The 27,377-nt window shown below is 49.8% G+C and overlaps 1 pseudogene; it reads left to right on the top strand.

Moving 5' to 3' along the window:
- LOC136477377 (calcium-dependent protein kinase 5-like) lies at positions 1 to 26,318 on the top strand (annotated as a pseudogene).
- Positions 26,319 to 27,377: the final 1,059 nt, after the last annotated feature.

Here is a 27,377-nt window from a genome sequence, read left to right as displayed (position 1 = left end):
ACAGCGCGACCGCAGCAAAGCAGCCTTCGCTTCGCTTTCCTCGCAGCGTGACCGACTGACCGCGAAGCCGCCGTGAACCCTCGTCCTCCCCGCCCGCGCTCCTCTCTCCCACTTGCGCCGACACCCGAGGCCCGGCTCCAATTCGCACCCGAGGCGCTCTCTCCCTTTCCATCTCCATCGCCCGCGCCCTCGCGTCTCGTGCCCACGCCACGCCGCGACTTCTTCTCCCCCCTAAACCCCGAGAGAGGCCGAGGTACATGCGAGAGTGATCGGCGTCCCCGCCGCGCCCGCGCCCGCGCCGAGAGTGTGATGGGCAACACGTGCGGCGTCACGCTTAGATCCAAGTACTTCGCCAGCTTCCGCGGAAGCGCGTCGCAGCGCCGCGACGCGGTGGGTTACGCGCCCGTCGCCGCTTCCGCGGCCGCCGATGAGCCCGCGCCGCACGGGAACGGGAAGCGAGCCTCGCGTCCGGCCGAGGCGAGAGCGGCGGAGGACGGGTCCGCCCCGCCCCCCGCCCCAGGCATGCGGCGCGGGGTGCCGGCCCCCGCGGAGCTCACGGCCAACGTGCTGGGCCACCCGACCTCTCCGCGACCACTACGTGCTCGGCCGCAAGCTGGGGCAGGGGCAGTTCGGCACCACCTACCTCTGCACGGACCTCGCCACGGGCGTGGACTACGCCTGCAAGAGTATAGCCAAGCGGAAGCTCATCACCAGGGAGGATGTCGAGGTCGTGCGCCGCGAGATCCAGATTATGCACCACCTGGCCGGCCACCGGAACGTCGTCGCCATCAAGGGCGCGTTCGAGGACCAGAAGTACGTCCACATCGTTATGGAGCTCTGCGCGGGCGGGGAGCTGTTCGACCGTATCATACGGCGCGGGCATTACAGCGAGCGCAAGGCCGCGGAACTCACGCGCATTATCGTTGGGGTCGTCGAGGCGTGCCACTCGCTCGGTGTAATGCACAGGGATCTCAAGCCCGAGAACTTCTTGCTCGCGAACAAGGATGACGATATGTCGCTCAAGGCCATCGACTTCGGCCTCTCCGTGTTATTCAAGCCTGGTGAGTCACCGTTGGGGGGCTTGTGTTCATTGTGCTTGCTTTGTCTTGATGCTAATTGGTGAAACATCGATATAGTCTGCATTGCAATGACTTAATTAAAAAGGGAATAAACTACGGTGGCCCAATAGGCGACCTGAACTTTTATTGCAAGTGGTGTGTAATTACAATGAGACAAGGAAGTCCTTGTAGATTTTTACAATGAGGTGAGGAGAGAGGAACAGAAAACAATAAAATGAGTTAAAAGCGAAACAGAGAATGACTTAGTAACGTTGGCTGTCAAGAATTGGGGAGGTTCCATCTTGGAATTATACTGCTATTGAAGGAAATGCTGCGCCCAAAGTTTGTTTCCATGCAATTTTCAAGAGTTATGTCACTGCAACTCTGTAAAAACGATTTATTATGCACTGCAATAGTTAGTGTGTGCTGAACACTTACATATTTGATTTGTTATGTAATTATTTTGCCATTGTGGGTCACTTTCATTTTACTGTTCCAAAAGAATCATGACAATTATATTATATGTTACTGAGAGAACTTTGCAAAACATTATTCAAGATAGCATTGAAAGGGGAAAACATTACAGGAAAAACATTATTCTAGATAACGTCACTGAAATTACTGGAAAAGTATTTCGACTATTTTTCTAATGCTGAAGGCAAGTTTTGATGTCATTCAAATTAGCATTCATTTGCTTACTTGAAACGTTACTCTACTTGTCGGTGTTTCGAATTATCACCGACAAGTAAATTTCTAGTATTGCGCGTCTGGATTGGATGGTGTGCTTAGAGGACACTAGGTTTATACTGGTTCGGGCAGAAAATCCCTACGTCTAGTTCGTCGTTGCTGCTCGTGTTACTAACACTGAAAGTTTGTAGTAGGGGTTACAAACGGGCGAGAGAGGGAAATGATCCTAAGTCTCTGGTGGAAGGAGTGAACAGGTGCTGAGAGCTCGAGCGCTGCTCCGCCGTGTGTTCGTGTCGTACTTTTGTGCGGATTTGGATCTGATCGGTTTTCGATGGGTCTATCCATCGGTCTCAGTTTATGAGACGCCCTGTTTTTTCTTTTATAGGCCAAGAGAAAGCATGGGTTATAGCGGAGGAAAAGAGAAGAACAAGAGAGAGAAGAAGGCCTTCAGGATCGTCGGGTCCTTCTTCTCCTTTATGCGGGTCCCACCGATCTTGTAGATGTCAACAGGGACAGCTCCACGCCGTGGCCCTGTCCGTCACTGGCGCCATGCGTAGGCGTCGTCTGCCGGTCATGGCGTTCCATCCCGTCCCGGCGGACGACGTGGTGAACTGACGCGTCTGTCACCGTTCGTACGAGGGTTAGGCAGAACAGCACCGGCACGCCCAACACTGTCCTTGATGTGAACCCTCAGGTATGGCCCGTCATGGCTAAGGGTTACATCGAGGCGTGTCAGTCTCTTCCCTGGTGTCAGAGTTTTGACCCAAGCCCATACGCTTGGACCTGGAGTCGTTGGCGGTGGTATGGGTCCCCATTGGGCGAGACGGAGCGCGAATCCAAGGGGTCGGGCGAGGCAGAAACGACGGCCTCGGGGTCGAGCGAGACGGAGCCCGCACCCAAGGAGTCGGGCGAGGCGAAAACCATGGCCTCGGGGTCGGGCGAGGCGGAGCCTGCCCCAAGGGGTCGGGCAAGGCGGAGCCCACGGCCTTGGGTGAGATCCCCATGGCCTTGGGATCGGGCGAGGCAAAAACTGCGACCTCAGAGTCTGGCGAGACGGAGCCCGTATCCAAGGGGTCGGGTAAAGGCGGAGCCCGCCCCCAGAGGTCGGGCGAGGCGGAGCCCGCGCACCTGGGGGTCAATTGGAGCTGTAGTCGCGCTCTTGACTACTCGGATGAATCAATCTTGATGACCATTAGCTCCTCTTCGGTTACCCTAGTATTGGTCCCCGATAGTAGCCCTTGAGCCTACGGAGCAGTAGAATACTCCTTCGGAGGCTTTTTTGAACGAGAGGACTCTAAGGGCCTTGGCCTTCTTTTGTTGCCCACGACGTGTCCTGGGGACAGCGATTCCCTTTGAAGGGACCGTGACGCCTAAGAGAGGGGGGTGAATTAGGCAACTTAAAATTCTAACTCTAAACTATGGCCTCTTTTTCTGACCCTAGCAAAACCTATGCAATAGATAAGCTATCTAGATGTGCAACTATGGTTTTGCTAGTGTGTTGCTATCTCTACCGCAAATGTAGTAAAGTAATCAATGTAAATGCGGAAGCTAAAGAGCAAGGTAGAGATATGCAAACTCCCGTCGACGACTCCAGTATTTTTACTGAGGTATCGAGAAGCGCGCAAGCTTTCCCCTAGTCCTCGTTTGAGCCCCTCGCAAGGAATCCCTCACAAGGGCCAAGCTCCCGGTCGGGTACCTCCGTGGATAGCCTCGGGCCTTCCCCACGCGCAAGTGGGTCTCCGATGTGTCTCTCGGCAAGCCTCTCCCGGATGCTCCCCGCCGTCTTCACTATCAAGCTTCCGGCCAAAACGCCGCGGGCCTTGTTTCCTCCGGTACACGGTGGCGGCCACACCACAAACGCGGTTGGTGTGATCTCGCAAGACTTCAAGCCCCTCCGATGTACAACACTTGTGCTCGCAAGCACGGGGTGGCAAGTGGTATGCAAACCTCACTAAACACTAGGCATAAACCTAGAGCAAGTGCATAAGCGGTGGTCTAATCAACCTAAGCACTTCGCAAAGCACTTATGCTAATCACCTAATAAAACACTAAGCACTATGCATGTGGAGATCACTAAAATGGTGTATCAACATCCTTGATATGTTTCCTCAGCTCTACACCCACCAAATGGCCGGTTGGGGGGTCTATTTATAAGCCCCACTGAAAAAGTAGCCGTTGGGGGACGAAATCCCGCTTTTCTACTACTGACCGGACTCTGACCAGCGTCCTGTCAGAACTGACCGGATGTGTCCGGTCACGAAAATGGCTCTCTGGAACCTTACTGATGTTGACCGAACTCTGGCACTCAGTGTCCTGTGCAGCGTCCTGTGCATCGGAGCGTCCGGTGCAGCGTTCTGTGCAGCGTCCGGTCGCTGCTGTTGACTCTGCTGTTGCTTGATCTGAGCGTCCTATGCAGCGTTCTGTGCAGCATCCGGTGCAGCGTCCTGTGCATCGGAGCGTCATGTGCAGCGTCCTGTGTAGTGTCCGATGCAGCGTCCTGTGCATCGGAGCGTCCTGTGCAGCGTCTTGTGCCCTCTGTGAGCTCGTTTCTTCGCGATCTTGCGTCCAGCTTAGTTCCTATCTTCGTGCTTAGACTTTGCTTAATATCTTGTGTCTTTTCTTGTGCTCCTAAGGTCTTGCTTATGGTGTTGATCATCGAATCATCACGTCGCCTTTGTCCAAGTCACGTCTTGCACCCTATTGAACTACAAAACATAACACTTGCAAATTCATTAGTCCAATTTAGTTGTGTTAGTCATCAAACACCAAAATCCAAAGTAAATAGGCCTAGGGTCCATTTTCCTTACAATCTCCTCCTTTTTGGTGATTGATGACAACACGACCAAAGCAAGCAAATAATAAAATTTTTGGAATTAAAAAACTATCTACTTGCTAGGATGCAATGCAAGGGACAAGATTATGTGATGCTAAAAGATACTATATATAAGATACTACATGCAACCTTATCTTGCCCTTGCAAATATCCCCATGTGATATTATGGATTAAAGCCTAGCTTTCTAAAAAAATTCTCCCATTACTTAGACTAACCCATTACTTAGACTAACCCATAATTCACTTTCCTCCCTTTCTTGGACCATTAATACTTTTAACTAAATGCTTGTCTTTTGTCCTTCAAATTCTCCCCCTTTGGCATCAAACACCCAAAAGGAATACATTAGTAGCACAAGGAAGGGTCAAACTTTGTGAACCAAATGAAGGATTTGGTTAGCTTGGAATAGGTCACAAAACTTGACTATCACATTATATAGACTAAGCTCCCCCTAAATTTATGCATACATATGATAAAAAGTAAAGTATATGCATAATTAGCCATTCATTGCACAAGAGAGGTTAATCTATATAATGTATGGAGAAAGCAAATAAATATCAAAGTGAGATCAACATGGTGATATCGGTTTAGAAATACCACATATGAAAATCAATTTGATTTCTATCAATTGAAGTATAATGCTTTCCTCTAAGGACTCCATTTTTCTTGCAATGAGACTACTACACAAGATAAGCTTGAAAAGGTATTAGTCTCAAAGCATCCAACTTGTAGATTAAGCTCCCCCTAAATTTATGCACACAAGTGTTGAATACTTGTAAAATTTGTGCACATTTTGGAGAGATTATCTACAATTTAGACTTTGGCACATATTAGATAAATAATTGTAAAACAAGCTATGTGCCGTGCTCCTAAACCATTTTAAACCATGTAGGTTTGCTCCAAGGGTTGATAATGAAACCGAGCAAGCCTACCATATGATATACCTATTGAATGCATGACAAAAGATTTAAGCATGTAAATGCAAACATAGGCATGAAAGATAACTAGATGCTTTAAGAGTATATCAATTGAAAAACAAAACCAATTGAAAAGAATACTATTTGAAAGTAATAACATCTAGTTACCTAACATGGGAAGGGGAATTTGGGTCTATAGTATTCACTAACCTACTTGGCAATGACTTTGTCCATTATGATGCACCCCATGAAATGCACCCAAACTTTGCCAAGTCTCCAAATTCCCCGAAGTCCGACGGACTTCTCACTTCCCTTTTGGGATCCAAACCTTCTTGGTGCTCTTCATGTTGGAAATGATTTCCTTTGGCACCCAAAAGCGGTTGACCCCATTGTTGGCTTGCTTGTTCACCTTGATGGCCACCACCTTGTCATTTTTCTTCTTCTTCAAGATATAAGGTGTGGAGGCCTTCTTGTCCACCTTATTGGTGTAGGTGTTGGAGAGCTTGCTTGTTTGCTTTTTCTCCTTCTTCTTTGATCCTCCCCCATTCACCTTGCACTCATAGGACTTGTGACCTTCCTTGTGGCACATGTAACAAACCACGGTTTGTCCTTCATCAAGCTTCTTCACTCCCTTGACGGTGTTATCTTGATGAAGTTGGGTTTGCTTCGCCTTGCCTTTCACTTGAGTCAAGTCCTTGGTGATGCGAGCTACTTCTTGCTTGAGTTGCTCATTCTTCTTTGCAACCTCTTGTGTGCATGTATCTATAATAACTTTCTCAACACAAACTTGGTTGCACAAAGGTGAGTCTAAACATAAATCATTATAAGAAGTAGAGGCATCCTTTTTAGACATGTTAAAGATAGAACTTTTCTTTTTAGATGCCCTGGTGGGGTTTGTGCTAACGGCTTCAAGATTAGCAACTTTATTAGTTAGCTCATCACAATGTTTGCATATGGTTTCCATTTTAGCAAGCAAACTATTATATGCTTCTTGTGAGCTAGCTAACTTTTCTTTTAATTTTTCATTTTTCTTTAAAAGTTGCTCATCATTGATTGTGCATGCATTTGTTGTTGCACTAGTCTCAAGTCTCTCAATTTTAGTAGATAGTTCAACATTGAGATTAGCAAAGTTCTCATATTGTTCAAGCAAGGTTTTGTATGCTTTTTGTGAACTATCTACCTTTTCTTTTAAACTTTTGAGCTTCTTTTGTTGACTAGTGCAAGCTTTAGCATAACTAAGATTTTCTTGCACAAGTTCATGATAAGAGGGCATATCATCATCACTATCACTCTCACTAGAGGAAGAGTTTTTGTTACCTCATGCCATAAGGCACACATGGGAAGAGCTTGATGATGAGTGCTTGCGGCCTCACCTCTTGTGATGGGGTTCCTCTTCACTTGAAGAATCATCCCATGATCTTATTGATGTGAGGGCTTAGTTCTAGCATGCCTTCTTCTTTGTCTTGGGTGTGGGCTTATTTGGACAAACTTCCACAGAGTGCCCCAACTCGCCGCATCCATAGCATCCTCTCTTTTTTTGCTCTTTTCTTTGATTTGTGAAAATGAAATCTTGAATTTGGATGGGCACACCCTTGATATTGAGCCTTTGGATCATCTTCTCCACCTTGTTGATCACTTTGATTGATTCTTCATCAAGATCGGAGGTGGAGGAGGAAGATTGATCATCACTTGAATCTTCATCATCATCGTCATCGTCTTCATCTTCTTCTTCATTTTCACTTGAGGAACTTGAGCTTGAGCTTGTCTCAACTTGCTTGCCCTTCATCTTCTTTTTCTCGCTATAAGCGAGAGCTTTGCCTTTGCTTGATGAAGAAGCTTCTTCTTGACCCATCTTACGTGACATTTCATATGCCACTAACTTGCCAATGGCTATGCCTGGGGTCATGTTGCTCAAGTCCTCCATGTTGTGAAGGATGGTGATGATGCTTGCATATTTCTTTTGTGGTAGTACGAAGATGATCTTCCTCACGATGTCCGCATCATCTAGCTTTAATAATCCTATAGAATGGAGCTCATTGATAATTAGATTCAAACGAGAATACATATCACGAATAAGCTCATCATCATTCATAGTAAAGGAATCATAGTTTTGCTTTGTTAGACAATGTTTTTGCTCACGGACATTGCTTGTGCCGTCATGGAGTTCTTGGAGTTTTAACCAAATTTTATGTGCCGTATTTAAAGTGAATACTTGGTTAAAACATCCATACTAAGTGATTCAAACAAGCAATTTTTAGCTCTAGCATTGAAGTGCATTTCTTTTTCATCACTCTTTGTGGGGTTTTCAGGATTCTTGATGGGTTTCATCCCGTCACGAGTGACTCTCCATACACCCAAATCAACCGCCTCAAGGTGGCAAGCCATTCTTGCTTTATAGTATGGGAAGTTAGTGCTGTTAAAGTGCGGAGGCCTAGCGGTATCCATCCTAACCACTCTAAATAGCATCGGCTCAACGGCGGTTAAGCCAAAAGTCCAAAATGAGCCAACCGACTCTGATACCAATTGAAGGGACCATGACGCCTAAGAGGGGGTGAATTAGGCAACTTAAAATTCTAACTCTAAACTATAGCCTCTTTTTCTAACCCTAGCAAAACCTATGCAATAGATAAGCTATCTAGATGTGCAACTATGGTTTTGCTAGTGTGTTGCTATCTCTACCGTAAATGTAGTAAAGTAATCAATGTAAACGTGAAAGCTAAAGAGCAAGGTAGAGATATGCAAACTCCCATCGACGACTCCGGTATTTTTATCGAGGTATCGAGAAGCATGCAAGCTTCCCCCTAGTCCTTGTTGGAGCCCCTTGCAAGGAATCCCTCACAAGGGCCAAGCTCCCGGTCGGGTACCTCTGTGGATAGCCTTGGACCTTCTCCACGCGCAAGTGGGTCTCCAATGTGCCTCTTGGCAAGCCTCTCCCGGATGCTCCCTGCCATCTTCACTATTAAGCTTCCGGCCGAAATGCCGCGGGCCTTGTTCCCTCCGGTACACGATGGTGGCCACACCACAAACACGGTTGGTGTGATCTCGCAAGACTTCAAGCCCCTCTAATGTACAACACTTGTGCTCGCAAGCACAGGGTGGCAAGAGGTATGCAAACCTCACTAAACACTAGGCATAAACGTAGAGCAAGCGCATAAGCGGTGGTCTAATCAACCTAAGCACTTCGCAAAGCACTTATGCTAATCACCTAATAAAACACTAAGCACTATGCATGTGGAGATCACTAAAATGGTGTATCAACAACCTTGATATGTTTCCTCAGCTCTACACCCACCAAATGGCTGGTTGGGGGTCTATTTATAAGTCCCACTGAGAAAGTAGCCGTTGGGGACAAAATCTAGCTTTTCTGCTACTGACCGGACTCTGACCAGCGTCCTGTCAGTACTGACCAGATGCGTCTGGTCATGAAAATGGCTCTCTAGAACCTTACTGATGTTGACCAAACTCTGGCACTCAGCGTCCTGTGCATCGGAGCGTTCAGTGCAGTGTCCTGTGCAGCATCCGATCGCTGCTGTTGACTTTGCTGTTGCTTGATTGGAGCGTCCTGTGCAGCGTCCTATGCAGCATCCAGTGTAGCGTCCTATGCATCGGAGCGTCTTGTGTAGCATCCTATGTAGTGTCTGGTGCAGCGTCCTGTGCATCGAAGCGTCCTATGCAGCGTCCTATGCAGCGTCCTGTTCCCTCTGTGAGCTCGTTTCTTCGCGATCTTGCGTCCGGCTTGGTTCCTATCTTTGTGCTTGGACTTTGCTTGATATCTTGTATCTTTTCTTGTGCTCCTAAGGTCTTGCTTATGGTGTTGATCATCGGATCATCACGTCGCCTTTGTCCAAGTCACGTCTTGCACCCTATTGAACTACAAAACATAACACTTGCAAATTCATTAGTCCAATTTGGTTGTGTTAGTCATCAAACACCAAAATCCAAAGTAAATGGGCCTAGGGTCCATTTTCCTTACACCCTTTCATCGTGATCGGACCCCTCGGGGGTATAGCTGTGAGATTTGGTGGGTCGGAAATGGTCTTTCCTGATTCTGACCCCTACGGGGGTCTGTCGTTCCGCGACCGCGTGTTTGGTCTCCTTGCGAGTCCAACTTTCCTTGAGCCCCCACCTGTAGCAGTTGTCCAGTCGAGGATCGGATCGTCTTTGTGATAGTCTTCCCTCAAGCATTTTTTCGATAAAAACAGAGGGGCTGAGCCATGTCATGATTTTCCTCTATGGACGAATCATGGTGCTCGGTGAGCTATTAACGGGCTAGTCCGAGTGGGGCCCTAGCATCCTATTCATGGGGGTCTGGCTTGGGTCAGTTGGTGACCGACTCTAGATTCTCAGCGGTCAATCTATATAGTTCTCGGGTCCGTTCGACTGGTCCTGAGAGCTCTCTACCTTTCTTCGAGGAAAAACCATGGATCATATCCAGCCAAGACTCGAACATGGGTCGGGATGGCCGCGACGCTCGTGTGCCCAGGCACTAGCCGCTAGCAGGCCCATCCCTTTCCACCCCTCACTCTAAAGGTGCCTAGAACAGTTGTCAAATCCGTCGTTGGGCCAACCTTTGAACTCCTAGGCCTAAACGGGCGGTAGGAGCGTCTTTAGCTCCGTATTCCTCTTACCTATCATGGGTCGTGGCCTGTTTTGGGAGGCAAAACGTCTGGTATGTTTTCCAAGGGGACGGCCATAGGTTGCGTGCGCATGCCCCGCGACGAGATGTGGTGGTAGGTCATGGCAGGCGTGGAGATCTAGGTGGGCAGGTTGGTTTCCTCGCACCCGTCGCCCCTATAAAATTAAAGGGTTAGCCCTCTGTGTTTCATACGCACGCCTACATCCTTACCTCCATAGCCATTGCCGCCGCCACCAACGCTTAGGTTTCCTGTCTCTGCATCTCCACCGTCGTTGAGCTCGCATCCATCCGCCCCCACCTCCAATGGCTTCGTAGTGCTGTTCTGACATCACATTCTAGCACATGGAGGGCCTCGTGCATCGTGGTCTTCTCTGCACGTGGACCTCAGGCTGAGGAGTGGCTGCTGCTCGACGATGAGGATTTGCTGTCACCACCCGACGGCTACGTGGTGTCGTTCACCCACTTCCACTAGCACGGGCTCCGTACCCCCACCCACAAATTCCTCCTAGGGGCTACTGCACTTCTACAAGATTGAGCTACAACATCTCAATCCCAACGGGATCCTAGCACATGGTGGCAGTTCGTCGCGCTGTGCGAAAGATTCCTAGGGATCAGCCCCCACTTCGACTTGTGGAGGATTTCTTTGCTGTCAACCTCCAGAAGAAGAGGGAGAAGGGTGGCCGGTAGGAGCTGCACATGCCGATGGGGTGCCTCGGTATCCAACTTCAGAACAATCGGGTCGACAAGTACTCGTCCATGCGGCTCTCGACATCCAACAAAGGGTGGCACTCGCAGTGGTTCTACCTCAAGAATGACGCTGCCACCCCTCTGCCAGAGTTCACTAGGTGCCTGATCAAAGAGGCACCGGAGCGGTGGAGGAAGTGGAGAGTTCCAGAGAAGGACAAGAAGAAGACCCGAGACCACATCTCCGCCATCCACATCCTGAAGGAGAATGGCCTAAAATGGTTGGACATCATCGGGGCCTACCACACGAGGAGGGTGGTGTCGTTGATGATGCGCGCACTCCCGCTATACATGATGGCGCCTGAGGCGTCGTTCGATGGAACGACGCTCGTTGTGGGAACGCTCCCCAACTCTGAGATCGCGCAACGCATCAAGGAGGCGATGGAGCCTTTGCGAGACAACGCGGGTGCCACCCTTGACTTTGTCTACCCAGCGCCGGGGCATCCTCTGATGCGGCCGGAGCCAAGCTACATTGTCTTTGTAAGTTTACCTTTCTCTTGCCTTCTCTTCAATTGATTTCCCAACCCCGTGAGACTAACTTTGAGAGGAGCGGGACCAGCCGAGGGACCTCATCCTCATGGATCACCCGGCGCCGCTGCCAAGGGATTCGGCCGTGAGGGTGGCGAGTCGCGCCAAGGGCGAGCAGCTGAGAAAGGCGAAGGAGGACAAGAAGAGGAAGAAGCAGTGAAAGCTGCTGGCGTGGGAATGAGGGGAGGACACTGACGACGATGATGACGATGACGATGGTGACGATGGCAAGGTGATGGAGGAAGAAGAAACGATAGTCGACGATATCAAGTGGGACAACCTAGAGAACAAGGATGCGCTGATAGGCATTGGGACCCTTCCTGTTCATGGAGGAGAGGGCACGTTTGGGGAGACAGTGGAGGCAGGTCGTACCATCGGCCTACCCTAGGAGCCAATAGAGGCGGGTGGCTTTGCCGTCGTGCCCGAGGTACCAGCGGAGGCGGGTGGCTCCGCTGTCGCGCCCCAAGAGCCAAGGGGAGCGGGGCTGCCTAGGACGAGCCCCTCTGCCCAGGAGTAGGGGGCAGGATTGAAACAGCCTCATTCCGACGAGGTGGAGCAAGGGTCCGAGGGTTCATCCCCCAAACACATCTGCCGCCCGGCGACACTGAGGTGAGTTATCAATTCCTCTATTTTTCTTGTTTTAGTCAGATTTCATCGTGACTTATGTTTTTTGACCCTTGCAGCGCCGGCAGGCATTGAAATCCTTTGGTGCTGGCACCGAAGAAGAGCATCGCCCTCCAATTGGGGCAGCAGCCATCGGCTGGTGTCGCTCCCATTTTGGGCGGGAGCGGCACCAGTGTGACCGCGTCGTCGGCCGGTCGAGCGCCACCTACGGTGGCGCTTGTGCCCTCGGCGGGATGGGTAGACACGGGCATTCAAGGGGCGCCTTCGGTGGTCGTGGAGCAGCCAGTGACGGCCATGATACTGCTGCCGATGGCGGGGCGGATAGGGCTACCGACCGCACTCCTGGCATCGACCATGGTGGGTGCGACGCAGCCGGTCGTGACCCTACCAACATAGGTGGAGGTGGTGGCTTCCGTGATAGATGGGTCATAGCTGGGCGCAACCGTAGCGTCACCTGAGGCATTGGCGCGACCCGTGCCATCGGCGGCCTAAGCGACGGCGCCTGGCACTGGATAGACGGAGGGGGGCGTGACCGAGGGGTCCTCGGGAGTCATGGTGCTGGGAGAGAGGTTGGCATCCACACCACTTACCCCTTCCATCACCTAAGGGGCATCTTGGCGAGGACGTCATGACGAGAGGGGTCGGTGGCGCTTGGGGCCAGCGGGGAGTCATCCTTGACCCTAACGTAGATGGGCAATGGCTCGCCCGCGCAGGGCGAGCCCCTGCTCCAGTGGACGGATCTGCAGGATCTAATGTCGTCGCTTTTTACCCTTGACGACACCACAGAGAGCATGGAGTGGGAGAGCCTCGACGTCAGGATCGTGTCCATGCTTGAGGCCCTAGACCACGCCACGGGCGCATTGCGCGATGTCGTTGTTCCCTCCGGCCAGGTATTGTTTTGTCCTACCTCTTGCCCTTTTTCTTCCTCTATATAATTTTTGTATCCTGACCATCGTCTCCCTACAGTCCCTTATACCTCGCAGCCAGGGGAAATCTCAGTTCCTTCGTCAACGGAAGGAAGCTTGGGACCGCCTCGTTAAGGAGGCGCGGCTACACAGGGAGGTGACAGCTCAGCTCATTGCCGCCAAGCCGAGGGTGGCCGAGCTAACTCCCCTCACCGAGGAGGTGGCCGATCTTCGGTCATGGGTGGTCGAGGTCCGTCGGGATGCTAATGAGGCCGACAAGGCATTCGAGGCCCTGTCGGCGAGGTCACAGAAGGATGACGAAGAAGCCACCAGGGTCAGGAAGGAGCGAGATGAGTTGCTCCAGAAGCATGCTGAAACCCGCTAGCGAATCCTTGACCTTCTGAGCGAGGTTGAGAAAGAAAGGGATCTAAAGCTGGTGGCCGAGGAGAAGCTCGTGACCCTAGAGAAAAGGGCGAGCCTGGATGCCGCGGCGGTCGCATGGCTATGCAAGGAGTGGGATGAGCTGATCCAAACCGTGGAGAGGCTTCGCTCGGAATGCGGCGCGGCTTGCGAGGAGCGCGACTAGGCTTTCTGAGAGCATGACCAGGCCTACCAAGAGCACGACGACGCGCAGCAGAAGGTCGTCTCCCTCCATGCCGAGCTCAAAAGGGAGACGATCCGGAAGCTGGCGGCCAAGGGCATTTCTACCGGGCTAGCTGTGGATCTCGCTAAGGTGAGGAGAAATCTTTAGGCAGAGAGTGACAAGCTCGGTATCTTGAACGCCACCCTCGGAGTGGTCTGCGATGACCTTAAGATGGTGCGGTTGGAGGGGACCAGCTTGCTTTGGCTCGTGCCATTGAGATCCCAGCTCGGGTACGCCAGCTCCAGAGGAATGCCCTTTGCGCCGGGGTCAATTAGTCCTTCGCGATTGCTCGTTCTCATTATGGGGACAGCATCGATCTAGAGGCGATGAGCCATGGGTACGCGCCCGGTTATGAAGTCCACGAGCTAGAGGAGATGGAAATGGCGGTAGCTCCCCTTTCGTAGGACCTGGCGGACAGGATAGAAGGCATAGTTCTCCCCCAGAGAGGATAGTTAGTTAAAATAGGTCAGGCGATCATTTTTGTAATAAGCGGACAAGTTCTGACCCTTGTGTTTTATTTAAACAAGTCTATTCTTTTGTTTTGTTTGAACAAGTCTGTTCTTTCTTCATTTTTATGTGTAAGAAGGGGTTAATGCGTTTCGACCCTTCCTATTGTTAAGACCATAGAGTTTGAGGTGTGGGCAGGAAACTCTAATCACGCTGGTAAGCAAGAGTGTCGTAGCCGCTAGGGCATAGGTTTCTTGCAGTCCAACCAGCTTTACTTAGTCGTTCATTTCCACAAACCTTTCCTCTAGATTTTTAACGTGAGGAAGGGGTCGGGCACGGTGACTGTTTCAGAAAGGGTATATATATACCCTTATCAGCCCTCGAGTGAGACCCGACCCTTTGCTGTTGCTGGGGTTGGGTTTCACTAAAGATTGAGAAGGCGATAGCGAAACTAGTAGGAGAAAGTGTCTCTTATTTTAGAAACATTATTCTTAGTTTTCGTACTTACCCCTTCCCTAGGATCTGAGCCATCGTTCTACAACCGCGCATTTGGTCTCCTTGCGAGTTCAACTTTCCTCAAGCCCCTGCACGTAGCGAGGGTCCGGTCGAGGGTCGGCTCGTCTTTGTGATCGTCACCCTATCCGTGGTTTCCGCAACTGGAGGGGTTGAGCTAACGTAGCGTGCCTTGATGGCTCGAGTGACGCGCTCGGTGAGCTCGCTAACGGGCATGTCCGAGTGGAATCCGGATCCGTCGTTCATAACGGAGTCGGCATAGCCCTCATGTGGCATTCCACTGCTCCTTAACCCGCCTCCTGGCAGATGCCCGAATCGTTCTGGAGACTGAGTCAGGTGGCCCACTAGCCTCTCCTCGATGGAGATTCTGTGTGCTTGGCTCGAGGTTAGGATTGAACGAGAAGGTCGAGATGACCCTGTCTGCTTCAGAGCGGGTCGGGCAAAGGTCACTGGGGCTCATCTACGTTTTCTCCCTTAGCTCTGCTCGATGCGAGGCGGCCTCGAGCCCTTCACGGGCTGGCCTTCGAACCTCGGTCGGTCGGATCCCTGAGTTGGGGTCGGGCGACTCGAGCCCCCGAGCCCTATTGGGATCGATAGGGGTCAGCCGTGTTTTATGCGTCACCCCATCCGTGGTTTTCACAACTGAAGGGGTTGAGCTAACGACACTTGCCTCGATAGCTCGAGTGTTGCGCTCGGCGAGCTCGCTAATGGGCATGTCCGAGTGGAATCTGGGTCTGTCGTTCATGACGGGGTCAACATTGCCCTCATGTGGCATTCCATTGCTCCTTAACCCGCCTCCCGATAGATGCCCGAGTCATTCCGAAGATCGACTCAGGTGGCTCGCTGGTCTCCCCTCGATGGAGATTCTATGGGCTTGGCTCGAGGTTAGGATCGAACAAGAAGGTCGAGATGACCCTGTCCGCTTCTGAGCGGGTTGGGCAAGGGCCGCTGGGGCTCATCTACATTTTCTCCCCTAGCTCTGTTTGACATGAGGCGGCCTCGAGCCCTTCGCGGGCTGGCCTTTGAACCTTGGTCGGTCGCCGCTCATATCAAATGAGACGACTACCACTTCATGACGCGACATGAAGCATTGTGATGCAATAATTGCATATGCGATGCTTGGATGTATGGGAATGGATGAATGAATGCTCATGCGCTGGAAAAGTAAAGTGGGGGTTGGTAAAGTTACATCGATGGCTCGAGTGATGGGTTCGGAGAGCTCTTACTAGATATGTTTAAGTGGATCTGGGTCCATCGTTCGTGATGGAGTCGGCATAACCCGCATGGGGCATCCTATTGCTCCTTACCCATCTCTCGGTAGCGGCCTGAGCCGTTCGATCAACTTGGGCGACCTGCTGGCCTCTCCTCGATGGAGATTCCACTGGTGGGCCCCTCCAAACCCTTCCTGGGAAGACAAGGCTAAAGCTCGGAGTGTGGGCAAAAAAACTCTGATCATGCTGGTGAGCAAAAACACCATAGCCGCTGGGGCGTATGTTTCTATCGGTCCGACCAGTTTGATTCAGCGTTTGTTTCCGCAAACCTTGCCTCTAGGTTTTTAACATGAGAAAGGGTAGGGCATAAAGAATGTCTACCGAATAGACATACTCTTACCAGCCCCTGAGTGGGGCCTGACCCCTTGCCGTTGCTGGGGCCGGGTGTCACTTAGAGATCGTGGAGTCGATAGCGAAACTAATAAGAGAAAACATGCATAAATTAAGGGTGACCCGTCTCTCGGCAACGACCCGAGCCGTCCGATCAACTTGGGTGACCCGCTGACGCAGGACTTAATTTGATGGCTCTAGTGATGGGTCCGAGGAGCTCTTACCGGACATGTTCGAGTGGAATCCGGGTCTATCATTCGTGACGGGGTCGGCATAACCCGCATGGGGCATCCTACTGCTGCTTACCCGTCTCTCGACATCGGCCTGAGCCGTCCAATCGACTTGGGTGACCTACTGACATAGGATTTACCTGCGGAGATAGAGGACGGGATCATCCCCCTAAGAAATTAGTTAGGCAGATAAGCCAGGCGGTGAACTCGTAGTAAGTGGACAAGCTCTTAAATTTCGTTATGGCCAAACAGGTTTTTAGCCCTTCTTCCCTTTTTTTATAAAAAAGATTAATGCGTTCCGACCCTTTTCGTCGTTAAGGCAGTAAAGCTCGGGGTGCGGGTGAACAAACTCTGATCATGCTGGTGAGCAAAAATGCCGTAGCCACGGGGCGTAGGTTTCTTGCAGTCCAATCAGTTTTACTCTGCGTTCGTTTCTGCAACCCTTGCTTCTAGGTCTCGACGTGAGAGAGGGTCGGGCATAGAGAATGTTTGCCAGGTGGATATACTCTTAAATGCGTACTGACTCTCTCTGTAGTTAAGACTAAAAAGCTCGGGGTGCGGAAAAAACTCTGATCACGCTGGTGAGCAAAAACGTCGTAGCCGCTAGGGCGTAGGTTTCTTGCAATCCGATCAGTTTTAATCAGCATTTGTTTCCGCGACCCTTGCTTCTGGGTCTTAACGTGAGAAAGGGTTGGACGTTGAGAATGTCTACTGGATAGATATACTCTTAGACGCGTACCGACTCTTTCCGTAGTTAAGGCTAGAAAGCTCAGGGTGCGGAAAAAACTATGATCACGCTGGTGAGCAAAAATGTCATAACCGCTGGGGCGTAGGTTTCTTGCAATCCGACCAGTTTTACTCAGCGTCTGTTTCCTGCAACCCTTACTTCTGGGTCTTAACGTGAGAAAGGGTCGGGCGTAGAGAATGTCCACCGGATAGATATACTCATATTAGTCCCCGAGTGAGGCCCGACCCTCTGCCGTTGCTAGGGTCGGGTGTCACTAAAGATCGGGGTGTTGGTAGCGAAACTGATAAGAGAAAGTGTGCGTATATTAAGTGTAAAAACAAGCGTAGCTGTTCGATGTTCTAGGCGTTGACGAAGACTTCACCGTCGATGGTCTTGAGCTTGTAGGTGCCTGGTCGAAGCACCTCCGCGACGACGTACGGCCCCTCCCATGGCGGAGAGAGCTTGTGGCGGTTCTTGTTGTTCTGGATGAGGCGGAGCACCAGGTCCCCGACGTTAAATGCCCGACCCCACACTCGACGGCTATCGTACCGGCGTAACGTTTGCCGGTACTTGGCCATTTTGGGCAGGTACAGCTTCATCTTTGTTTTCTTCCTATTTTCAGTAAAATGTTTGCTGTTGAAAGTCCGTAATATTTTTACGCGAGGTATTGGCATTCTATTGACCCTTGATTACCAAAGGTCCAAATTCAGTTTTTAGTGGACAGATGTTTTCCTCTTCAAGACTGATTATCTAAATGTAATCATTGCAGAGACACAGCAAGGAATTTTCGATGCTGTTTTGAAAGGTGTAATTGATTTTGATTCGGATCCCTGGCCTGTGATCTCTGAGAGTGCGAAGGATCTTATAAGAAGAATGCTGAATCCTCTCCCATCTGAGCGCCTAACAGCACATGAAGTTCTATGTTAGTTAGTTTCACCTATACAGAGCTTGTTGCTTCCCTTTTCTCTAATAATTTCGTTGGTTAGTTGAATATACTGTTCTTCTGTACATTTCTGTTGTGCAGATACAAGTACTCCCTCCGTCCGAGTTTAATTGCACGTCTGGAGTTTAAACTTTTTCCCAAATTAATCGATCACGTTGGACTGAACATGATGGACACGTGCAGCAGCCGGAACCAACAGAGCAGTGCAGCACCAGATTTTTATTATTTTATTTCCTCTTTTCATGTACGATCAAGGATGGCATATTAAAAAACAACAAGAAAACCCGATAGGGCTCTCGATTGTTCTCGTCCACTCGTTCATCCGTTCCCCACCGAGCCTGATCTATGCGAGCGGACGCCTCGCTCCGTCCCCTTTACTCTCTCTCCCCTTCGCACACCCCCGCACCAACAGCAAGATCGATCTTTCCCTTCTCTGCAAGATCTCTCCCACCTGCGTAGGCATGGCTGCAGACGGCAAGATGCGCCGCCGTAGCAGGCGGATGCGTGGAGGTAGCAAGATGATGAGCTTGTCCCGGCGCCGTGGGAATAGGGGCTTGGCGAGGACACGGACACCGGCTCGACGCAGGGGCTCGGCTCCGGCCGGCGGGAGCCACAGCAACGCGGGTGCGCGCGGGCGGAAAGAGCTCGTCCTCGTTGGCATGGAAGACGGAGGTGAGGCCCGACGTTGATGGTGGCAGGCGGCCTCGACGCCCCATGGTGGCTAGGGGGCCAGAGCCGATGCGCCGCCGGCGGCCAGAGAAAAAGAAAGTTGTGCGAGAGCGCGAGGGAGTGGTGTGACTGTGTGGTGGGACGGGTCATGGGAGGAAGGGGCTGATATTTATAGGGGCATTATTGTAATTTCACATACACCTTGGTTAGCGTGCCCGGTCTTAGACGTGCAAATAATGTGGGACGGAGGTGAAAGGTCCTTGTGTGGTTTTGATAATTGAGTGACAACCTAGGTGGACTAATTGTGTTTATGTGAGATACATAGGTGATTAGTCCACATGTACATGTATGTGAGCAACATATGCCATGAAGGTGAAAATGGCTTGGAGATGTTGCAAAGCTCACACATGTGATGATGTAGGAGCTCATTGCAAATGAGACATGACATTGAGTCATGTGATCAAGGTGGAGAAGATCAAGACATGACTTGGCTTGATGGACCGGTTGCAAGCGTGAAGGGCAAGTCGGAGGCTTTGGAGCAATGGACCGCGTGGTGGTGAAGCTTGAGCAAGACTTGGCGCCGATGGACGAAGGCAATGGTGAAAAGCAAGTGAAGTCAAGATCGATGAACCAATATGATCACATGATGATATGAAGTGGATCATATCATTGTTGATCGTGTTGGTGCATGTGTTGCATCGACATTGGAGGAGATGGAATGAAATGCGCAAGGCAAAGGTATAACCTAGGGTATTTCATTTTATCGGTCATAGGTGTGTAGAGAAGTTTGTGACCGGGTTTAGGATAGATGGCCGTACTATCAAGAGGGGCAAACTTGTTTGCATATCGGTCATCTAGTGCCACTCGAGTGATCTAACTTTGCATCGTCGCTAGGATTGAGTGGCGTGGCAAGTTGAGTGGCTAATCCTTTGGAAAATGATTGTGAAAATGCTAACACACATACACATGGTGGTGTACACTTGGTGGTGTTAGCACATTTGCAAAGGAGAAGAAGTTGGAGTTGATGTGGATCAACTCGGCGATGAAATGGAGGCGAGAAGGGTTAGGAACTCCACCGGTGGAGTGTCCGCCCGTAGAGTGCGGACAGTCTAACGGTGCCACCGGTGCCCTATACAGAAAAGATAGGGTCTCACAGAGTGGACCGAACACTAGTCACGTAGTGACCGAACGCTGGGTTCCAGCGTCCGGTCAGAAGTGGCAGTCAGCGGGCAGGCATCGGTCTTCGACCGGACGCTGACAGGGTGCGTCCGGTCAAGGTGATGTGTGATGACGTAGGCAGAGCAGTGTTGCTGGAGGTGACCGGACGCTGGTGTTGTGTCCGATCGTGACCGACCGAACGCGCCCGGTCATGTCTGGTACCTTACTGGAAACGACCGGATGCTGGGGTTGCTGCGTTCGGTTAGTTCAAGCTGGAGCATCTGGTCGTCAGATGACCTTTGAGATCGGATGAACAACGTCTGAAGAAGGGGACACGGGGCGTGCATCGCACGACCGGACGCTGAGGTCCAGCGTCCAATCGATCGGACCGGAGCATCCGGTTGTCCCGACTTTTGCCCAGTGATGGGGTAACGGCTCTATTTGTTCATGGGGTTATAAATAGAAGCCATGGTCGGCCTTGGGTCGGTAGCTGAGCACACTAGAGCCTTGGTGGCTTGTGTAGTAGTGCTTGGGAGCCCTCCATCTCACATACACTTGATAGTGATCATTCGATTGTGTGAAAGAGCGATTCTAGTATGATTGCATCGTGATGTTGCATCGAGTGGCACTAGGTGATCGAGTTGCAAGCTGGTGGTGCTTGTTACTCTTGGAGGTTGCCACCTCCTAGATGGCTTGGTGGTGGTCTCCGTCGAAGCCCGCAAGAAGCTTGTGCGGTGCTCCAGAGAAGAGCTTTGTGAGGGGTATTGTGCTCGCCCCGCGGGAGCCGCGAAGAGCAACTCTAGTTGAGCGTGTCATTGAGCTACCCTCACTTTTGGGATAGGTTCTTGTGGTGCCCGACGTGCGGGCTTGGTGGGTGATGCCAATTAGCCACCGAACCACCAAGTGAGCGGTCGACACAATGGGGACGTAGCGTGTTGGCAAGCACGTGAACCTCAGGAGAAAAATCATCGTGTCAACCTTGTTCTTCCCATTGGTTTGCATCCTCATTGCACAAGCTTGTAATTACTTTCATATACATTGTGCTTGTGTAGTTGCTCTTGTAACTAGTTAGCTTGTGTAGCTTACTAGTTACCTTCTTGCTTGTGTAGCATAAAAGTAGCTCCCTTGCGTGGCTAACTAGGTTTGTGTAACCTTGTTAGTCACTTTGCTTAGTTTGTGTAGCTAAGTATTTGCGCTCTCTAATTTGGCATTGGTTGCCTTGTTATTGAGCATTGCTAATGAGCTTAGTTGGCTTTGTGCTTTTGCTTACTAGCATGTGTAGGAGCTCCCTTGTTGCTTAAAGTACTAGTGGCATAAGTTTGTGTGACCTTGCTCCTAGAATTGGTTAGGTGAGCTTTAGCTAGCCCGGCACCTTTGTTGCTTGATTAGTATCTTTGGAAGGCTCTAGAGAACTTAGATAGAGGGGTGTAGTTTTGGCTAGACCGATAGTTTTAATTCCGCACTTGTTTCGGCTAGCCGACGCGATTAATTTTAGAAAAAAAACTATTCACCCCCCCTCTAGTCTGCCATCTCGACCCTATAGGAGGGAGTATATGCTATACTTGGCCATATGGCCCGGCCCACGGCTCGATGTTTTGGCCCGGCCTAGGCACGGCATGGCCCGGTGGTTGGCGGGCCCGGGCTGGCCCGGTCCGACCCTTGGGCTATGTTTGGGCCTCACTTTTGGCACGTCGTGCTGGCCCGGTCTGGCCCGATACAACGGTCGGCATGAGGGGCCCAACCATGGCCCGTTTGGCAACCGGCCAATATAAATCGCCCCTCTCGGCCTCTCCCCCCGGCTCTCTCCATCGGTCCATCCCAAACCTAATCCTCATTTCACTCTGCCGTCCGCCGCCTCGCTCGCTCGCCTAGTGCCAGAGCGGAGAAAGGGAGCGCCGCTGCCGCTCGCCTCCAACCATCACTGGGCGCCGGCGAGCTTCTCTCGGCTCGTTTGAGGTTGCTTCCTTGCCGGATCTATGACTACGGCCATCGAAGGTGCATCGGCGACTCCTCTTGCTTGTTTGCTCCACACATCCTTCTTGCTTCCTTCATCTTCGTCTTCATCTCCGGTCACCGCTCGCCGGATCCAGTCCCGTTTTGGCCATCTATAGCCTCTTCTCTCCCCTTTGACCATCTCTTCCCCGTCTCGCTCCCTCCACCGTCCTTCTCTTCGTCAGATCCGTCCCCCAAAACCTAGTCTATCCATCCTCTTCTCGTAGATCTGTGGATCTCGGTCTTCAACGGCAACTTTGGTGCTCCGGTTGAGCAGGTAAGCCACACTCCTAACCCTAACCCTAACTTTGTGTAGCTTGTTCTAACTTCTATCATTTTGTAGGCCGTAGGCTTCTTGTTAAGCTGCGGTAGCCATCGTTGAGGGACCGAAGTGCCCGCGATGGCCGATGGCGATGATCCCACCTCCACCAATTACAAGTTGAGGATGATGGGGCTTTGAGGTGATGACGAAGATGACTTGGAGGATGGGCGCGTGGAGCTATTTGGCACTATAGCCACTCCGATCGAGGTTGGCGCAGACGAGCCACCGGTGGCACCGCAGTCTGAGCACGGCGCTGCTCTTGGAGCTGCTCCTGAGCACGGCGTTGCTCCTGGCGCTGCACCGTCCAGCTCTAGCGCCAGCAACAAATGCACCAGGTCTGAGGTATGGGAGGATTTTGAGGAGTTGTTTGAGCTCCACAATGGATCTCAAGTTAGAGTCAATGCTAAGTGCAATTACTGCAAAAAACTTTGACTGCTCGTTCTAGTGCCGGTACTAGTCATTTGATTAGGCATATCAAATCATGCAAACCGAGAAAGCTTGGCAGTAATGCCATGTCTCAGTCCCTGCTTAGGTTTAATCCTGATGGTTCTGTCCATCACTGGGAATACAACCCTGAGATTGCTAGAACACAGTTGTGCAGGTTGATTGCTAGAGAGGATTTTCCAGTTTGTTTTGGTGAATCTGCTGCTTTTGAGGAGTACATTAAACTTGCTCATAACCATAGGTTTGTTCCTGTCTCTCGGCAAACCACAACCAGAGACTTTGTTAAGTACTTTAATGAACATCGTAGCAAACTCCTTTAATCTTTGAAGTATGTTAGTTCTGTTGCTTTGACATCTGATATATGGTCTGGTAATGCTAAAGAAGACTACTTAAGTATTGTTGCTCACTATGTTAACTCTGACTGGCAATTAGAGAAGAGGATTTTGGGTCTAAGGTTGATTGATGTGTCACACAATCATGAGAACATTGCTGAACGTGTGCTTACTTGTATTGATGAATATGGCTTAACTGATAAGGTTTTCTCCATTACATTAGACAATGCTTCTGCAAACACTAAAGCAATGGAGATTCTTGCTCCTGCATTGTCTGGTTATGTTGGTGAACTATTTTTGCATCAGCGCTGTGCTTGTCATATCATTAACTTAATTGTTAAAGCTGGGCTAGAAGTCTTCAAGCCCATGCTGCATGCTTTTAGAACTGCAATTTCATTCATGAATTCCTCTAATCTACGCATTGCATCATACAAAAATTTCTGCATTGCTAAAGGTGTCCGCCCTCGTAAGTTTGGCTTGGACATAGATATTAGATGGAATGCAACCTATCTGATGCTAAAGCATCTGATAGGACACAAGGCCCCTTTTTTAGGATCACTGCAAACCATCCTTTGGTTGATGGCCAGCCATTGTTAAAAGAGAATGACTGGAAAGCTGCTGAAAAACTTCTCCTATTCCTCCTATTCCTTGAATAGTTTTATGATTCTACTTTTGTGCTGTCTGGTGTTTATTATCCAACATCTCCACTAATTATGCATCATGTTCTTGAGATTGCTGGACATTTAAATACTACTTATGAAAGAGACAGTGACCTGAGAAATGTTGTTGCCCCCATGAAAGAGAAGTTTGAGGACTACTGGTCTACAATTCCAATGCTTTATTCATTTGCTTTTATCTTGGATCCTAGAGCCAAGATAAGAGGATTCACTAATGTTCTCCAAATTATGTCTAACCTAACTGATGAGAACTATTCTGAATATTTAACCACTGTTAGGGCTAACCTATCTGATACTTTTGCTAAGTATGACAACAAGTTTGGTGCTGTGAGATTGCAAAGGGCCACAGTTCTAGGCCCTGCTTCAGGGAAGAGAAAGACTTGCTTGGGGGAAAATTTTTGGTGGCACTCCAGGTGGTGGACTTGGTGCTGGTGCCAGCCTAGCTGGTGGACTTGGTACTAGGTGCCAGTCTAGCTGCTGCTGGACTTGGTGCTGGTGCTAGTCTACCTCCTGGACTTGGTGGTGGTGCATCTTCATCCACTAGGAGGCCATCAACATGTGCTTTGCTGCAGGCAGCACACTCTGGTGCTAACCTGAATGCTTCTGAGTTGGCTGCATACCTTGACAGTGACACTGTCAACCAATATGACGACGACTTCAATATCCTCAACTGGTGGCATGAGCACAAACTGTCATATCCTGTTCTTTCCATCTTAGCCAGAGATGTTTTGACTTTGCCTGTTTCTACTATATCTTCAGAATCTGCATTTAGTCTAACTGACAGGATCATCGAGGAACGACGATGGCGTCTAACTTCAGACATGGTGGAGATGCTGTCGTTGGTGAAGGACTGGGAGCAAGCAGATACAAAGACTCAACATACCATGGAGAATGTGGAGCTAGTGGAGGCATTTGAGAACTTGTATCTTGATGATGAGAATGTGTAATGCCTGTGGCCTATGGGCTTGTACTCTTTTCCTTTCCTTTCTAGATGACTGTAAGACTTAATGAACTTATGAACACTTATTAAAGCTGTGGGCTGTACTCTTTTCCTTTCTGGGGTTTTCTCACGAGGTGTGAGTTTTTACCTAGAAAGGTTTTTAATGAGGCAGTCATTGCACTAAGCAGCTAATATATCAGTTATTTATGTTTACATTCATGTTACTTGTGATCTGTGAAAGATGTTTACTTGTTGAAAGGTAACTGAGAACTTGTTGAAAGATGTAACTGAGAACTTGTTGAAACCTGTTTTACTTGTAATCTGTGAAAAAATCTGAGCTGAACATGTTTTTCTGAGTCTGGGGGGTGTCGGGCCTTGGGCTGGCACGGGCACGCTGGGCTAGTCAGGCCATCGGGCCGGCACGGCATGGCACGGCACGAGACCTTTAGGGCCGTGCTTGGGCCGTCAGTGCTGCCCGTGGGCCGGCACGGCATGGCCCGATGTGCTTGGCGGGCCGTGCCAGCACGGGCCCGTGCCGGGCCGGGCCGGGCAGCCCGAATGGCCATCTATATATGCTAAGCATGGCTACTTGAAATTGTGAACAATGACTGTGCACCCACTTTTTTTAATGCCTAGTATTAATATCTACACAGTTCTGATAAGAGACCCAATTTTCTTGTATTCAGGTCATCCATGGATTTGTGACCATGGAGTTGCTCCTGATCGTCCTCTTGATCCAGCTGTCCTGTTTCGCATTAAGCAGTTCTCAGCGATGAATAAGTTAAAGAAGATGGCTTTGCAGGTAAGAGCATTTATTTTTTCTTTGGGTCAATTATGTAGTTTTTTACATAGGTGTAGCAATGGTTCATTGGCCTTCACAATGCTTGTTCCTGCCTGGCTGCATAACAGTGAAGTTCCTGCCGTTTGCATATGTGCTTAGTTTTTGTTTCTTCTTACTTTTTTGTATTCTATATTATATAGGAACTGTCTTGTGAAGGCTAGTGTTTCCACTAATATATTACATGTGATTTTGATTATTGCTTTACATGATTAATTATTTATATAAATCAACTGGGTTCCATTATCCGCAACTGATCTGCCATCTTTACCTAAGATTACCAACTGCTACCAGCCCAAGGCTATTAGTATTTTTAGTATAGGCTGTGTTGGTATCATCCTCATGTTGCTGCATTGTATTCGAGCAGCTTTCTTGACTTTTCTGTTAATAGAGGATTAGTATTTATTCTACTTCGACCAGGTAATTGCCGAGAGCCTTTCGGAGGAGGAGATTGCAGGGCTGAAGGAAATGTTCATGGCAATGGATACAGATAATAGCGGTGCAATTACATATGATGAACTGAAAGAAGGATTGAGAAAGTATGGTTCCACATTAAAGGATACTGAAATTCGTGATCTCATGGAGGCGGCAAGTTTTTTGAATATCAATTATCGCTTAGGACTTTTTTGTTGTTTTGGATCTGCTATGAGACAGCTTTAGTTTGTTGACGAAAAGGACCTTATCTTTAAGCTTTTGCCAGCGGGTTTTTCTTGCACAATATGATCAGTATTCTTGGATTAGGAAATATGGTATGATATGTATGCTGTTCTTGCCTTCCTAGTGTTAAGGACTCTAGGTGATATTTAAATTTGCCAGAGCTGGGAATGTTTTGGATATTAAAGATCTCTTTTTTTTTTCTCGAACACGCAGGAGAGCTGCGTATCATTGAATTGATAGAAGAAGAATGAGCCAAAGCCTATCTAGTGTTGGGAGCAGCTCCATTGAACACACAGTCATTGCGGTGCCTCCAAATAATCCAGGATCCAAGGATGACAATAGAGTTTAGCCCTTTCTTTACATCACCCGTAACCACCCTTTCCGCACTGGACCACCATTCATCCAGAGATGTATCGTTGAGCTGCGGAGCGAGGGCGGAGAGGCCGACCTGCTGAAGAAGGGAAAACCAGAATTGTCTGGCAAACACGCATCCAATCAAGAGGTGTTGGATGCTTTCGTCATGAGGCAGCCATCATGGTGGGGGAGCCCTTGCTTGGCCAGCTGATCTGCTGTCAAACATCGGTTATGTGCCACCAGCCACATGAAGAAGCCACACTTTGGTGGAGCCCATGACTTCCATATTCATTCATAGGGTTCAAAGCAGATGGCACCCTGAAAAAGAGCATCATAAGCAGATTTTGCAGTGTACTGACCAGTAGTGGATAGCCTCCAGTTATGTCTGTCAGGTGTTCCTGAAGTACCACAGCAGAAATTATGCCCCAAAGCTCCAGGTACTCCATTAGTGCTTCCAGGGAGACGGCGCCTTGAATATCCTCCAGCCATTTATCTCTTTCAGACCTCCTTTTAGTCACTAGTGCATACACCTTTGGGGCAAGGTACTGGATGCTCTTCCCGGCCAGCCATCTATCTCTCCAAAATAAAGTGTTGGCCCCATCTCCAATTTCAGTAAACACTGCCAGGGAGAGGAGGCTTTCAACCTCCTTACAAACTTGAAGTGGCAGGGTTGCCCAGGGCTTGTCAGGTTCAGTTTTCTGGAGCCATGGCCATCTAACCCTTAGGGAATAATTCAAGGATTTCAGATCAGAGATACCCAGTCCACCAAGTTCCCGAGATCGACACACTTTAGGCCAAGCAATGAGACAGTGCCCTCCTTTTGCTTCTTTACAGCCCCTCCAGACAAAAGCTCGTCTGATTTTATCGATTGCTTTAATTTCCCAAGGTGGCAGGTTAGTTGCCATGGCCAGATAAACTAACATTGCCGTGAGAACAAACTGAACCTGTACCACTCTTCCT

Source organism: Miscanthus floridulus, chromosome 8 (assembly GCF_019320115.1).
Source record: "Miscanthus floridulus cultivar M001 chromosome 8, ASM1932011v1, whole genome shotgun sequence".
NCBI classification, from domain to species: domain Eukaryota; kingdom Viridiplantae; phylum Streptophyta; class Magnoliopsida; order Poales; family Poaceae; genus Miscanthus; species Miscanthus floridulus.
Note: the sequence above shows the minus strand (reverse complement) of the source record. Positions and strands in the feature narration are given on the sequence as shown.